A 17,068-nucleotide genomic window follows, 5' to 3' on the forward strand; every position below is an offset into this window, starting at 1 on the left:
CTGGATTACAGCTAACCGGTGTTGTCTGTTGAAAGTTGTGTGTGTACCCTAACAGCCAGTCCAGTTGAGGGCTAGATATTTTGTATATGACATTTGTGTCTGTGCAAACATACAGTACTGTTGTAAACAAGAAAAATAGTTCTCTTGCCTCTCTGCTCTCTGCCTCCCGCACCCCACTCCCCAGATTCAACCTCTTTTAACTGTTTCTTTTTAGTTCCTTTAGCTGTTGCCTCCATAAATCTAGATAAGAGGCTATGGGTATGACACTAACATATATGTATACACATTTCCTGTGCTTCTCTCTGGACGTAGAAGCTGTGTTCTGACGTCTTCAGCATGCATGTGGTGGGACAGCCTTATAAGTGAAATGGTTATATTTCTGGTACTTCAGCAATCAAATTACACCACACAGAAACAGATTTAATTTTTACTCTAACAATTGTGGTTTGGTTATTACAAAAGCAATATGTTTATTAAAAATGCAAATATATGAAAAGGAGAAAATAAAACAGCTGTTAATAGCATTAACACTATTAGCCATTTAGTGATTTTTTTCAATGCATATATATATATAGCTTAAAAATGAAGTGATATTGTACATAGAGTCTTATAGACCACGTCCCTTAGTACACAGTGTCTATTTTTCCATGTCATTAGACATTCTTGCAGAAAATCTTTTTTAATGTCTGGATAACCCATCATTTTGGTATATATTTGGGTTATGCAGCCAATTCCCTACTATTGGACATCCATTTTTTAAGACATGATTTAGAAACTCAGTTTTTAGGGTTGAATTATTAGGCTCTTTAATATGCGATTTCCCAGAAGAAAAATCTGAGAAAACTGAAAGAGATTCTAAACAGGATAGAAATATTTTAAGGTCCCATTTGACTTATATGGACTTAGTTTTAAGTCTAGTATTAATGTCCCAATACTTTGACACATTCTTTCAGTTTTGAGAGAGAAATTTCATGGTCATAAATAGAAGTATGGCATATTAAAATTTCTTAAAGAATTAACTACAGACCCTCCTTTTGCTTTATATTTTTAAATATTATCAGTTAGGCAAGACACTGAAAACTCACCTGGACCTACAAGTCTGCAGTTCTCTTCCTCTTATTTTGACACTTAGATGACCAGAAAATGTGACTTCCCTGGTTTGTTAACCCTCTAGTGTGGTGGTTCTTAGATTGCTCCATGGATCCTTGGTGTTATGTAAGCCAGGCTGAGCTGTTTTATCACTAAAATTCAATAATGCATGTCTTTTCCAAATTTTCAGAAAAAAAAAAGTTACCAGATAGAATTTTCTCATTTTAAAGTTTTCCCTCCACAGATTTTCCTTAAGACTTTGGCATCTGCTACAGCTTGTCTCCTTGAGACTGCTACAAAACTTACAAACACAGTGATCAAATGGTGATAGAAAATGGAAAAACTCATAAGGAGCCTGCTGTGTCTGGTTCCATTAACTTTGTTTTCATGGACATGACTGCTTATGGTAGATCATATAGATGAATAGGTAGATAGTATATGTCTTCTGCTAGTGATCTTGTTTCTGGATTCTAGTTTATATAGCAGAACTGTCTATCAACATGTCTTGGAGTTCTGCAAGGAGTATGGCGCCACCTAGGTGTTGTGCCCTTTAAACCTATCTGAGAGCTAGCGCTGTAGGTAAAACAGAAGCAGCGAGCTCTTAGTGAATTACAGCCCTACTAAAAATCATGACTTCTGCCAAAGTCCTTCTCCAGAAAGCCCTGGCACACTCAGATAAAATGCTCCAGCTCCTGCGGAGTGTTTTGCAGGAGCACATGCCTGTGACATGGTTTTTCTCACCCCCAGGCCGTAACAATAGCACTTGAATTGATTGAACACTTCTCTGTGCCAGCCATCTCACTCCTCACAACACCCCTGGGAGGGGTGGCACTCCCGTTCCCATTGTACCCACAGGAAATGAAGGGTTAGAGGGTAAGAAACTTGTCCAAGGCTGCAAAGCTGTAAGTGCCACTTTTTGCATTGTTTTCCTTGAGGGTTTTTCTCGGGGCTGCTCCCAGCTCCTGTCTGAAGGTGACAGTGAGAGGCATCTGGTCTCGTGTTTTCAGGGCAGCTGAGGATTCTTGAGAACAGGATTTTGGAAATAATACCTGAAAGGGAAATGCAAGAGGCTTTTGCTGACTGTTATGTACAGGCCTTGCTTCGACACCGTATTTTGTGTCTTTATTTGGTGGAGAATTAATAGTCGGGGGATGAGTTTAAGGACAAGGGCATACAGTGTTGCATACATTAGTGGTGGACTCCATTTCTAGCACTTATTTGCTCAGTGACGTTGGATACCTTGTATCTTCTTGTGGGGCCTCAATTTCCTCATTTGCAAATTTAGGAGCTTGGACTAGATGAGTGCTCATGGCTCTCCCAGCTCCAACCTTCTATGCCACTATGCCCCTCCACCCCAAAGGGCATTCGGGATCTGTGAATCCTGCTGTGTTTTTCACGAGAGTCTCCGTGGGCTTCCTATGTCAGTGAGTCTATAGATTCAGTTGAGGCAGTGCTGACATAGGGCTGTTCATTGCTCTCACACTGAAGGTGAGAACTTACAAAATGGAATTTTATTTGGGACAGGCCTTCTGTCCTACAATGCTTGCTCCCAAGGGTGCCCTCTCAATGCACTGTTCAAAGCACTGCCTAGCACACACACGGATCCCAGCATGGCTTTTTGTAGAGCCAAATGCCACAGACAAAAAAAAAAAATGGGAAAGCCTCTCTCATTTTTATTGTGTTCCTGGCCATTCCAAGAGTCATTTCCTTTCCTTTCAAGGAGATAAAGAGACATATATTATGTGGGCAGAAGATGCTGTGTTCTGGTCAATAACGCAGGCCACAGAGGTCAATGGCTTCAAGCCAGGCCTGGCTGAAAGCTGCCATAAATTTTCAAAGGTGGGGGAGGAAGATTTAGAGACTGATGTACACTGGCTAAGAGAAGGAAAGACACTGGGCGTAAATGGCCCTCTAAAAAAGAACAGAGTATCAGTCCCATAAAATCCTACAGCAGCCTATACACGGTCCCTGGAATGGGGAGAATTTTGCCCACCCAAGTTTTACTATGCAGCAGAGACAAATAAAAAAGGATCTGAAAATAAATCTCTGAGGCCAACCTGTCCCGGGAGACTGAAACTTGAAGCCTTCTTCTCTGATTTTCTGATTCATCAGCATCTTTAGTGTTAATGTGCTGGCTCCAAGCTTGATGGCACAGCCCCGGAAAGCCTCCATTTTGTCTGGTCTCAGCTCATATCACTGTGTTTCTCAAGGCCTGCTTTAAGAATCACTTTAGTACAGAAACACCATATATTCAAGATACCCAGACGTCCCCCCATCCCCCCCGAAAAAATCCCCACAACACCACCCACTTTAGAAAGCCACCAGGTGTATTTAATACCAGATTTTGTAGAGGATTGGGAGTGTGTGTGTGTGTGTGTGTGTGTGTGTGTGTGTGTGTGTGAGAGAGAGAGAAAGAGAGAGAGAGAGAGAGTTGTGTCATGAAAAGGAGGGATGGCTTCACCTATTCTAAACACATCTGGGCTAAAATGACCATCATATGGCATTTGTAATTCCACACAGTGTAAGCACATGGTAAAGAATTTTGTCTTAATAAAAATTATTAAGGATATTGTATATAACAAGATATTGGATGACTATACCTGCCACAAAGATGTTTCTGTTCCATAAAACACATGATAAACACAAGGAACCGTTCCTAGAAGTTAAATCCCACAAGGGATACTTTCTTTGTGGCTGTGGGTATGTGTACGTATACACATACCCACATATTTATGGGCATATTTATGTATACAAGGAGGATTTCTCTCAAAAGATAAAAATAGGAAAACGTAGGGATTTAAAACAAAGAGTAATTCCTATAGCAGCTTAAAAAAGTCTTACTTTATGTTTTATTTACTGCTCTAATTCTTCACTTTGGTTGGCATTTGGCAAGCCTTCACATAGCCCTGAATAGTTTCCCAGGCCTTACACATATTTTATCTCATTCTGTCAACCTTCTGAGAAACTAAAATTCATTGAGTAAATATCTTGTTTGATAATTTTCAGCAGCAGAGCTGGGGAAAAAATAATAGTAAACCTGATATTGCCTTTATATGTGGCCGAGTCCATGCTGAGTACATTGCAAATGTTAACTTGTGATACCCCCAACATGTCTCAAAGATACAGATACTATAAGCATTGCCATTTTATAAGTGAGGAAACTGAGGTGCAGAGAGGTTAAATAACTTGCCCAAGGTCACACAGAGAGTCAGTGGCTGATTCAGGATTTGCAGCCGGATGATATCCAGGCCACATTTCCTCTAGGATGAATTTGAAAGAAAACTACATCTCAAGTCACAGTCCAGGCTTTGGGCTCATTTATATCAACTGCAAAAGAATATGAGAATTTCTTAGGGGAAAGAAAAGGACAGCTTAATGTGGTTTAACAGCATATTGTGTTTTTAATTTAACCTCGATAACACAATCATCTTGTCAGCTGAGTATTTACAAGTAAGAAGATATTTATAACCAGCTTGCCTAAAGTGTCCTAAGGCCACCATTTATGTCCACATGGCAGTGTGCCCAGGAAGATGTCATCTGTGTTACAAAATCCCTACTTACTCCTGAGAAGAATTTAGACATAAGAGAAGGTGAAGCCTATTGTGCTGCCATCCCTGGGGCAGTGATGTTCTGGATGTTTATGGTGTAGCCTCCAGGCACTGATGAACCAATAGAAAGGTGAAGTTGTAAATAAAATTCACTATCTCGTCCACTGGTCGGATCCAAAGAATGGCCCCAAATGAGCTTTCTAGAGAAATCTAGAAATCAATATCAGAGAGTTAATTAGAACTAGAAATAAGTCCTTTCAGAAGCTTAAGATATTATTGGTCATCTTCATGAGGGTCTTGGAATATTAAAATATAAAAAAATGCTTAAATTGGGTATCAACAATTGTGGTATATTTTATATGATGACATGTACCTGATTAATGCTTTTAACGCATACCCCTAAGTACAATGCACTACAAATGAGCTACTCACAAAATAATTACAGGATATATAAAAATATTAATTTATAGTATTCTATTGGGGGTATGCTCCATTAATGGGACACTCATTTAAAGTTGTATGATGAATGCCTTCTTTCACTGTATTAAAAAGAACAATTAAACGTGGGCGTTCATGTACTCACCCCTAATTACTTTCTACCCTGGAAGAATTTTATTCCTGAGTCTACTATTCCAGCTATCTTTCATAACCTGCTCCCTGGAGGGAAATTGGGAGAGGAAGAACTATTTATTTTCATTATATCTCTTATGTCCCTTTTCATTAGTTCTCTTTTTTACTACAATTCAATCCATTTCTTTATTGTTTTAGAATATATACAGTGCTTTTGAGCTCTGCAACTGCCCAAAACACACTATTAGTTGCTAGCAAGAATCTTCCTGTAAGAAACCTCCAGAGTACATTTGTGCCCCTTCTCTGAAATTGTTAAGTAGAAGAACATTTTGCAGATAATTCTCTGCAGATATATATATATACATATATATCTATATATATGTATATATATACATATATAGATATATATACACACTTTTTTTCTTTTTGGCTGGCCTAAGACACAGAATGGTATTATTTCCAACATTTCACTGTTTTGTCAGTATCTCAAGAAAGATACTGTTCCCTTTCACTTAAAAATTTTTTTTAGTTATTTAGCCTTTTTAATTCATTGATATTTGAAAGCTACTGCAACTTACCCCTTCATTCGTTCATCAAAAATATGTTGAGGTTATGCTTGATGTAAGACACTGAGCTAGAAATTGGGAATATAAAAAGGATTTTAAAAAAATCCCTGCTCTCAAGGAGCTTAATTCTACCACCACATTTTCCTACTAATTCAAGCATTAGACGATTTAAAGGAAGGGTGAAGAAATTGAGAAGGGATGAATTTGAGCTATCAGAGCAGGTACAACTTAGAACTGATGCTTACTACATATCTGAAAGAACGTTTAGTTTGTAATATGATCCTCTTCTCATTAACAGGAATGTATTTCAAGATACAAAAGCAATTTTCCGCCAGTCTTAAGCCTTTGCAACATCCCATATAGGACAGTGCCTTTCTGAAGTGTCGATGTCCCTTTGTTTCTATCAGACCATGAGGCATAAAATGTTCATTCCAGTGTGATGCACATGTAGGTGACAAGAGGCTGGAGATGAGCTGGAAGCTAGAAGCCTTATTTCATTTATATTTGTCCTCATTAATCTGCTCATAGGTGTGTGTGTGTGACCTATTTTATATATATATATATTTGATAGTCACCAGGGAAAAAAAGACCATTTCGAGTTGCTGGACGTAAAGAGTCATTTAGTCAGATTTCCATTTGGAGAAAACGGTTGTCCACTTTCTGTTTGATAGCATAGCCCCTCAGTAATCTCTCCATGGATAAACTGGTCTTTCTTCACAAGTGTCTTTTTGTGCATACAGAGTGGTCCTGTTTAATGAAATCATACACATCGAACTGAGCTGCTTTTCTTTGAATTAAAGAATCAGGACACCAAAGCAGAAGACTAGCATGTTCAACACGGCATTGAGTTGTCACAGAGAAGCATAAAAGACATTAAATTGCAGACTTGGCTATGACAATTTTATTTGCAATTTCTCGGAATTGCAATTCTTCTCAGGGACAAGGTGCCTTTGCTTTATAAGAAAATGCTAGCAGGACCGGGCTCTTCTAGTACAAAAGGAAGTGGAGGGATACGGGATGGGCGTGAGGGGAGAGAGAGAGAACGTGAGACAGAAAGCATGGCAAGTCTGTGGATGTGGAGATGGACCCGTTTCATGTCAGAACAATTACTCAGTCCCTGCGGCTGTTTACCAGACTAAAGGCCTGGAGCATTTTATATCTGTGTTTCCTTTTTTCTTTTCCATGTTCATTGCTTTACACAGCTGAAACTAGAAGTGAAAAGGAACAATTTTCACCTTGTTATAGAGGGTGGACCACAGCAATCACCTTTGTTTATGGAATGCTTAGTAAAAGCCAGTCACTAACTGAACACCTTACACAGAGCATCACATGGAATCCCCACAATGCACCTTTGAGTTAGGTGTTATCATCACCCGTAGTTTGGAGATGAAGAAATGGAGGCTCAAAGAGGTTAAGATGGAAGCTCAAAGATCTCACAGTACAAGATAGAGACAATATTTCTCCAAAGCCCGCACCCTGAGTTTCCCATACTCAACTAACTGCTGATAATTGAAATGGAGCTTTCTTCCCATTACTGTATGAACAGACTGGTTTTGTCTGTTTGTCCCTTCGGGACTTGGGCACTCAGGAAAGTCCATCTTTTCCAAAGGAGACTGCCGCGTTCTCAGCCATTCCACACCAGCTGTAGCTTTGGAAGTAGCTAGGCATTTTAGGGATTGTGCATGGTCTGGGAACACCAACCCCCACACCTCGCCTCCCCTGCCCACCCCGGGCCGCACCCAAATAGAGTGGACTTCACTCTGAGCTCTCAATCAGTTGCAAAAGTAAAACTGCAGGGACTTTGGATTTTCAAGTTTATTGTGGTCAGTGGCGAAAATGGGCTGAAATGGTCTGCTTGCTACCTGCTGCCTCCTCTTAACCCTTATTTAGTGGCTCATAATTGGCCAGGAACAAAGGAGGCCATCCCCATCACCAAGTCTCTCTTGCCCCCCCCCCGATTTGAGTACTGCTCGTAAGCAAAGCTACTCAATAGTTTAAGTGGAGTCCTAATGAATGAGTCTGATTCCTGCCTGACACGGGCTCATTTTTAACCTGGTAAACTCATTAAACCTCTGCTCTTCATTTAGCCACGGGTGACCAGAGTATCATAATTTCAACTAAGTGTGCTCAGTGATTTAATGGGCCTTGAGTTTCCCGCATTCCCATAGTGTCCCACCCGAGGAGCTCAATCAGTATCGTTAGAAGTTTATTTAGTGCAATGAGAGATCTCTCTGATCTATCTTGAATTCAACCGAAGTCTTTAAAGATGAATGAAAGCAAACCGCTGGCTCCACAGTTTCAAACAACCCGTTTTGCTTTAACCGTAAATCAGCCAAGGGGTCTGAAATGCAGACAGTCTCCAGACAGACCAGGTCATCTCCTGAGTTAATGAGACAACTCGTGCTAAGGAACAGTCCCCTCCTCTACCAGCAGATGCCAGCACTTCCTCTTCGTGGATAAGAAAGGGCCCAGGGGTTTGTTCTCCACTCCACACATTCTGAGATTTTTAAAATAAAGGCAGATTAAAAGCAATAAAAACAACACACACACACACACACACACACACACACACACACACACACAAAACCAAAGATTGTTCTCTGTTTTCATTCCCAGTTTCTGCCCAGTTAATCACATCAAAATCTCAGAAAGAGCTATCTGTTTTGTCATTGTTGTTACTGTTATGTTTGTGTGACTGTGTAGATATCTAATAGACTGCTTCCTTCTCCTCATATAAAAGCATTTTCAAAGCTCAAACAGGCCAGGGTGAGTTGGTTTCTAATTTTAATGGGTTCTCCTAAAGCCCCTGTCAATAGCAAGTGCCCAGTGTTTTATAACAGTGACAGCTTTGCAAATACTGTAACATATGTAACTTGGACTGGGTCAATACACGGCGGGGAAATCAGATTGGGAGATGGTCGAGCTCTTCATTTTGGTTGTCTTTACAATCAATCAGTCAGACCAAGTGAGCCTACAGTGATACTCCCTGATTATTGAGAAAGCTAAAACAAATGGATGGGCCATGCTGTCCGCTCAGGCCCCTTCCCTAGCTCCAACCTCTGTCAGTATACACACAGGTGCCATTTTTTGAAAACTAGTTATTAGAAATAACTCCCAGGTCCATCTGGAAGTGAGCCTACATTTTAGCTGCCCTCTCCTCTCACCAAAAATGGATTAGTTCAATTGATTTTAATATATTTTGTTCAGTAGATTTTGCAGACTGACCTGTTTCAGAAACCCAAAGGTTATAAATTTTGGTGCCAGGCTGCAACAATAATGATTTCTGCCTCACTCCAACCTAATTCTCTTTTTTCTTCTTTGGATATCTTTTGCTTTTGTGCTTAATTCAAAGGCTTGTAAACAGCAATCATCTCAAATATATTTCCCAACTGTGAAGATAAAATTCTTTAAAAAAGATCCAGCTTCCAGAGTGATATGCTGGACTCCTAAACCCTTTCTTATAACCTGTACAAGTCACTGGATGTATCAAGCTACTACAGTTCCTCGGTGCATCTTTACTTCCAGCCAACTCATCCGTGACTGCTGGCAGGATAAGTGCATTGTGTGAATTGCTTAATCCAAATGTCTCTGAGTTGCTAGGTTTAGGCTAAGATGTTCCAATAAAAATGAAGGCAGCCTCCCAGTCTTTGCCTAAACTTGATTCAAATCACATCTACTTAGAATGAATTACCTTCGCAATATTTTCTTCAGGGACTTCCTCAGTTGTAATAGAGATAAGAAACCAAGAAGCTGCTTATCGACATTTCCAGTTAGAGAAAAGGAGGAAAAAATTAATCAAAATAAATTGATTCAAGGACAGTATTTTCAACTTCATTGAGTTTCCTTAAGGATCAGGTAGAGATTGAGAGTAAATGGGCCACCAAAGAAATATGGCTAAAGAAAGAAGGGGGAACTCAGATGTTTAAAATGTTTATTATTTATTCATCCTAAGCTACCAACTATCTTTATCGTATGTAAGAATGGACTTTTCCTTGCCATTTAATCAGAGCTTTGGAGGAATCAAATTAAGGGAGATGACTTAGTGGTAAAATGGGTTTTTCTAGACACAAAGGAATTTGTGTGCACATCAACCGATGATGGAGGGAAATGGAAGATAATGTATTGGATCACCCTAAGAAGAAAGAGATAAGATGTGGTGAAACAATCAAAGCTTTTAAATTTGCAGTGGCAGAGACTGTTAGTTGTCTCACCAATCTGCATTCATCCTTTTAAAAAAGTTTATTTTAGTAATAGAACCTCCTGAGTTTCAGCTGAGTGGCTGTCCAGTTAGAGAATACATTTCCCAGCCTTCCTTGCAGCTGAAGTGTGACCATATGACTAAGTTTGGCTAATGAGCAGTGTGCAGAAGTAATGTGTAACTTCTGGTCATGGAACCACTGCACACCCGTAGACCACCTGCTAGCTTGGATGTTTCTGATAGAAGTGGTTTAGTATAGTGCTTTGCTAACCCAAGTGTGGTCCTCAGATCATCCGCAGCAGTACCTGGGAGCTTGTTAGAAATGCACACTCTCAGGGTCCACCTCAGGCCTGCTGAATTACAATCACATTTAAAAAAACATCCCCTGAAAATTCGTATACACATTAAAAGTTGAGAAGCATGGGTGTAGTGGTTAAAAGCATAGATTCTGGAGCCAGATCCTGAGTTCAAATCCAAATCTGTGACTTAATCAGCTGTATCACTTTGGGCAAATTATTAAAACTCTCTGTGGCTCAGTTTTCTCATCTGTAAGTTGGGGATATTAATAATACTTCCCTCACAGGGTTATTTTAAGGATTATATCAGTTAATATATGTAGACAAGCTGATGTAGAGCTATTTAAGACTTGGCTACTATTATTATTATTATAAAAAGTTAATTTCTATCTTGTTTAAGCCATTTGGTCCCTGATAAAGCTGTCACACCAACGTCTTAATAAATTCATCACTATTAAAATAATGGATCTGTGTGAAGTTTTGAAGAAGGGTAGAACTTCTTATAATTAGAACAACCATGTATCTTGGCTCTTTCAGGATGATCTTACAGTAAAATTCATTTACATTCAACAAATATTTATTAAAAACCTACTATGTGTCAGGCATTTTCTAGGTATTGGGGATGCGTCAGTGAAGAAACCTGACCAAAATCGACCCTCATAAAGCTTATGTTCTTGTGGAAGAGAGGGAAGTGGCATGGAGTTGGGGATTATCTGTCAAGTTGGCATCTCATTATCACATTGTGGTTCAGAATATGTTTCCTGTTTACTAGTTTGGAAAATTTAAACCCCATAAAAAGAGGAAGTGAAAAGTAGATTGAAACCTCCTGGGGCCCTCTGAGGTTGTGGTTATTACAAAATCTGTCCAGGGCTAGCAAGATTTTTGCATAATAGAGAGACTTTGTGACCACAGGACATCTGTATTCCAAAGCAAAGTCAAAAGACTTTACTGAGTGTGGAGCTGGGGTGGTGAGTCTCCAGTGAAGTTCCCTTATCAGGCTCACCCATTGCTGAAGAGCAGGCAAAGGGCTCCTCCCCCATGAGGCCTGTGATGCGCGTCACCAGGAAGTATCACTTCCTCATGGAGAAGCTTGAACATAAATGGGAAATCATTCATATAATGTTTGGGGAAGTGTCCAAATCTTCCACTCATTTCTTTAAAATTGTGTTGTTTTTCTTCTTAAATTGTCAGTGTTCTTTATATATTCTGGATTTTTTCCCCAAATCTATGACTTATCTTTTCATTTTCTTAATAGTGTCTTTTGATCGGGGAAGTGTTTTTGATTTTTATTAAGTTCAACTGACCAATTTTTTCTCTTATGGCTTAGGTTTTTTTGTGTCCAACTAAGAAATCTTTGCTTAACCCAGGGACGTAAAGATTTTTTTCCTAACTTTTCCTCTAGAATTTTTATAGTTTTAGTTCTTATATTTAGGTCTGTGACAAGTTTGAGTTAATTTTTGTGTAATGTGTGAGGTAAGTGCCAAGGTTCATTTTTTTTTTCCCGTACAGACATCCAGTGTCTAGCACAGTTTGTAAAAAAGACTATCCTTTCCATTGAATTGCCTTGACTTCTTTGTCAACAATCAGTTGACCATAAATGGAAGATTTATTTCTGGAATATTGGTTTATTTATTTATCCTTAAACCAATATCACAGTATCTTGATTATTGTAGCTTTATGACAAATTTGGAAATTAGGTAGTGTAAATCCACCAACCTTGTTCTTTTATAAAATTGTCTTGGCTATTCTCAGTCGTTTTCCATTTGATATAAATTTTAGTAATGTTGGGAAAACAGGCATAAACATGGGCAGTTCCAGGCAAACAGGCATGTTTGTTCCCCCAAGAAGGACTAGAAATCATTGATTTTGCAGCTTCAGGAGCACTGTGCATGTATTAGCCAATAAAACAGCATTTTCTACCAAATTACCTCACTCTCTCTTATTTTGGGATTCTAGAAAGTCCATATTATGTCCACCTCTGGCTCTAAGAATATTGAAATGTTTTCCTGGACTTTCCAACCCCTTCTCTGGAGGAAGCAATGCAACTGGCTCTTATTTTGTACAGAATATCCATCTCCGGGAAGCTTCATTCAGTGAGGAAACCTCTCCTACCTCCTTCTTCGAGACACTGAGTTGTTGCCTCTTTGCTGGGGAAGTTCCCTTCTTTACCCACATCTATGAGAAGCAAAATCTGGAACTAATAACACACAACAATCCCATAAATTAACTATTACATTTTGTAAGTTAGCAAACTGAAGTGTAAGTAACTTAAACAAATTATGCACCTGGATGGTAATTCCAGCGTTGGTCCTCTCAGACTGTAGACTCCAGAAGGACGGGGACTGTACCTGTTAACTCAGTGCACTACCCCCCGATGCCCAGAATAATGCCCAGAATTACAATGGGCACTCGGCACATCTTTGTTGAATGAATAAATGAATGGTCCTAGTTGAGCCCATGAAATAAAGAAAACAAGGCTGTTTTACATGAGCTGTTACTCCAGATGTTAAAAGAGAAGTCTCCCATCCCCCCTCATCACCTTGCAGCTGCACCTTCTGAGACCTGACAATCTTTACCTTTCCAGGAAAAAAAGAGGATGCTGCCCTCTCTCTTTGTGGTTCAGTTACCAATCCTAAACATATATACATTTCCAATTCTGAGAAAATTATTTCATTTCTCTGCATTTTCAGTTACCCCATTTCATCAATTCTAAGATTCATTTATCTTCACATTTTGCTATCTCGAGAATCAGGATGTGTCCTATAATTAATGATATATCATAGTTTAATTGGCTGCATTGTTTTCTGTGTTGTGGTACATAAAATAATGGTGTCTTTATAGTTAATGGTGTTTTAGATTTAAAGAGATAAAGTTATTCGTCTGTAATATGAAGATGATAACATTCATGTTGGAGTGAGGTGAAGTTTCAACAATGAATTTTGTTTGCTTGTAGGAAATGTGGTAGAGGGAATAAAAAGCTAGGGTAGCAGTAGAAAGTCTTGGGGTTTTGTTTTTTTTTTTTAGAGACTAGTAAGGATTTTACTATTAGAACAAGGAAGAGATACAAGCATAACAGAAGACACAAATACTGTTCTGAAATTTTAGACTCCAGGGTCTCTCTATGAAAAAGTCAGTTACTTATATAGACAAGATACTACCTAAAAAATTGCAGGCATTTGAGACAATGACTGAACATGTACAGAGTGAGGAGAAATCAAAAGGCAGTTTTCCTATTTCTTTTCCTCAGTAAGGTATGTATGTATATAAAGGTATGAGGCTGATTTTGGGGAAAAATGACTTCATATAGAAAAATCTTTTTTTCCTCTATCCTCCAGAAAAACATGTTTTATCTCCTGGGCTGAACAAGGAAACCAAAATTGGGTGACACTGGCTTCACATGAACCTCAAGACTATAATCTAATTGTAGTTACCATCTTCTTTACTTTAAAAAAGTTTAGCATCTTTTTGTTAATACCAAACCAGTACACTGAATTTTCTCCCTTACAAAGTTTTCAACCAAATCAGAATTAAATTAATCTCACATTAAAGTGCAAGAAAAGAGATATAAGACTAGTGTTTGCTCTGTATGACATAAAAGAGAAGCATCCCTCTAACAGCACTAGCCCAAGAGGTGCTACAGTCAGAATTGGCTGCAGGAAGATGATCCATCAGGTCTATTAAGATGGCTGGGAGAGTCCTGTTTCAGCAAAGAAATCCAGGCCAAGTCTGATTTTTAATTATAACCAGATGTCAAACAGATCTCAGGTGCCCCTAAGATGACAAGGCCAGAGCACACAGTACAGCCCAGGGTTCAGAGGGCCAAAGTTGTCTAACTAGTCAGTGAACATCTCTACTCCATGGTGTGCCAATGCATTTTAGGGGCACTGACTGTGGTAAAGGATTGAAGAAGCCTGGGTTTTGGAAAAACATAAACATTATTTACGCAGTAAGCAATGATTAAAGTTCCTGTTTAGGGTGAATGTTATAAAAATAAGTAACGAGGACCTGCCTATCACTGCTGAGATTATTTAGTCTGACTTTAAAGCTGCACAAAATGGCTGCTTCCACACAGTAGGGACAAACTTTGCACCAATGTTTCTCAAAAGCCAATTATGTCTCCCAGCTCTAACTTAAGTTTAGCAAGTTTTCAAAAAATATACCTTTCCTATGTCAGAGCCAAGGTAAACGGGAACAAGACACCCTCTATCCAGAGTCCCTGGAATAGACAGAGCTCTAGAACCCAATAGGCATGAGCACTCGCGTTTGAGATTATGGGTCTCCGGCAATTGTTTCTTCCCTTCTATCACTGGGATGTCCACCTCGGGTGGCCTGAAGGCTGCTGGATCCTCAGCCATTCAGGCGGCCTGGATCTGGATCAGTCCCATTGGAGAGGGCTTCTGGGCCCCTTTGTAGCCTGGGTGGAAAAACTCAATCAGACTTCTGGAAGGGTCTTGGTTCGAAGAGGCTCCATTTATCTGATGAGTTTCTGTCCTTATCTCCACTTCCAGAATCCATGGTGCTGGGATTGGGCCAGGTAAGTCTGTGGAAGAACCACAAGGGTACCAGCCTCAGAGTTTCTGCTTAGGGGAAGAGTAGGGGCTGCTGCTTGGAGTGGACTGGGCTGATGCAGGCTGCCTCTCTTCTTTTGTTATCTCTCCTCTGTGTATCTTTAGTGTGTGGTGTGCTTCTGCCACTCAGAGGTACTTGATCTCCTTGGTGGGAAGGTCTGTGGAGGTGTGCAGCTGGCATTTCTCAGCCCTGCTTTTTGCTCAAAACACTGAATGCTCTTGTGAGTCTGCTTTGTGATCAGAGAATTCATGATGACATGGGTAGCTCTAGCCTTCACCACTGGGACCTTGTCCACACTATCAGTGCCAGAGGGTCATGGCAGGGGAGGGCATACTGGCCTCTCCTTAGTCCACTTTGGCAAAGTCCTGATACATGTGCTCTGGAATTACTGGCTTCCAGGGCATGCTGCCATGACTGATGGAAGAGGAGTCACGGCGTGGGGTCCTGGAGGGCATCGTCATGGCTGAATGCCCGGTGATATATCCTGCGGGGGAGGGACATCTTGCCTAGAGGTCCACTAGACTCAAGAGCAGGCCCTTTGGGTTCTCTCAAAGCCATTGAAAGACAGAGATCCAGGTGGTTTAACTATATAGAGTTCCAGATCTGAGTCCCGGCCACCACAGTGAAATGATGCGACGATCGTACTGACAAATATTAATGAGGAACATTGTCCAGCTGCTGCAAATCAGCAAAGTTTCCCTGAAAGAGTCGACCCAGAGGTTCTGTTTCTCTGCCATTATGGGGCTGCCTGTGGCCCGAGCTCCAGTACTAAAGGATCTGAAGACCTTTAGTGCAGTTGGACCTAAGCTAGGTGTGCTGGACACTGATTGTGTCCGGGCCTCAGGGGCTCATCTACAGGAGCTGGCTGCTGCAAGTCTCAGACTCCAGGCTTAACTTTGCTCTTTAAGAGCCAAATTGACTTTGGGTAAGACACAATCTCTCTGACCCTCAGTTTCCTGGTCAGAAAAATGAGGATAAATTACTTGTCTTGTCTACTTCACAGGATTCTTGTAACTTCAAACAGTCTTTGTTCTCATTGGTTTTATGAGGCAGTGGAGGCATAAGATAAGTGTGTGAAATAAAAGAAAATAAGTGTAAAAATATTCGGTAAAGTTTAAAGGAGCAGACAAACATAAAAATTACTGCTTGTAACTTTTTAATAGTAAATGCAGGCTAAAATATCATTATTTTTATGTTCAATTAAAGTCAACCAACATTTTTGAGGCCCTGTTTTTTGTACATGATCCTTTGGGTGGTAGTGTTAAATTATATGCATGCACCTTAAGTTTGGAAGGGCAATTTTTGTGTGGTAAGCTCCCTGCCCCTAAAAGCCAAGATGTGTGGAAAAGAATTAGAAACCAGTGTCCTGAGGTCCTGTGGCTTTTTTCCCTAAGACCCACACTTTGATTCTTGCTAATCCATCTCTTATTGGAAATGTGTATAGGAAAAAAAAAATGTAGGTTCCCATAGCTCAGGGCTAGAGATAATTAGCAGAACACAGGAGGAGAATCAGCGATGGAGGGAGGGGGTGGAAGAGAGAAAGAGAGACCTGAGAATCAGAGAGAAGGAAAGACAATGTACAAGGAAAATCAATCCTCCGATTGTGGCATGTACACAGAAGGAACCAAGCTATAAAAATGGAAAGTGGGGACCTCAGATTCAATCAATCGGATGCCAGGTGGACACGGTTTTTAAAAAATGAGGCTATTATCGCTGAAGTTCATTTGACGGAGTGTATGTGTAACTGTCAGGTGATGAGCACTCTTGTCCACAATCATGAAGTAAGGTGCCAGGGTGATTTATCACTCTGCTCTTCTAATACACCCCAACTTTCAGGAGCATCTATAAATTTGGGTCTTGCCTTTAAAAGCTCTCCTTATGTCATTGTAGATTAGCCCAGTTTCCAGCACGTAGTAGGCATTCAATAAGTGTTTGATACATAAATGAACTGAAAGAATGCAGACCTACTTATGTTAATTTATGTTTTCATGGGGTTGGAGGGTTCAAGGCTAGAAAAGAATACATTTCCCTCCTTACATTCTATGTCCTTAAGCATAAGACTCTCAATTAAGACTCCCCCAGTCTATGGAGATCACTTAATAACAGCAGGTACTGACTCAATGATTGCTGTGGCAGGGACTGTGCGAAGAAGTTTACGTGATCTCCATCAATCTTTGCAACTAAATGAGCAATCATTACCCCACTTTAAGGAAGGAGAAAGTAAAATCTAGG

At 40.0% G+C, this 17,068-nt stretch overlaps 1 pseudogene; it reads right to left on the minus strand.

Annotated features, from left to right (window-relative positions):
• Positions 1 to 1,955: 1,955 nt before the first annotated feature.
• Positions 1,956 to 15,394, minus strand: LOC131420242 (putative monooxygenase p33MONOX; annotated as a pseudogene).
• Positions 15,395 to 17,068: the final 1,674 nt, after the last annotated feature.

Source organism: Diceros bicornis, chromosome 22 (assembly GCF_020826845.1).
Source record: "Diceros bicornis minor isolate mBicDic1 chromosome 22, mDicBic1.mat.cur, whole genome shotgun sequence".
In the NCBI taxonomy this organism is placed as follows: domain Eukaryota; kingdom Metazoa; phylum Chordata; class Mammalia; order Perissodactyla; family Rhinocerotidae; genus Diceros; species Diceros bicornis.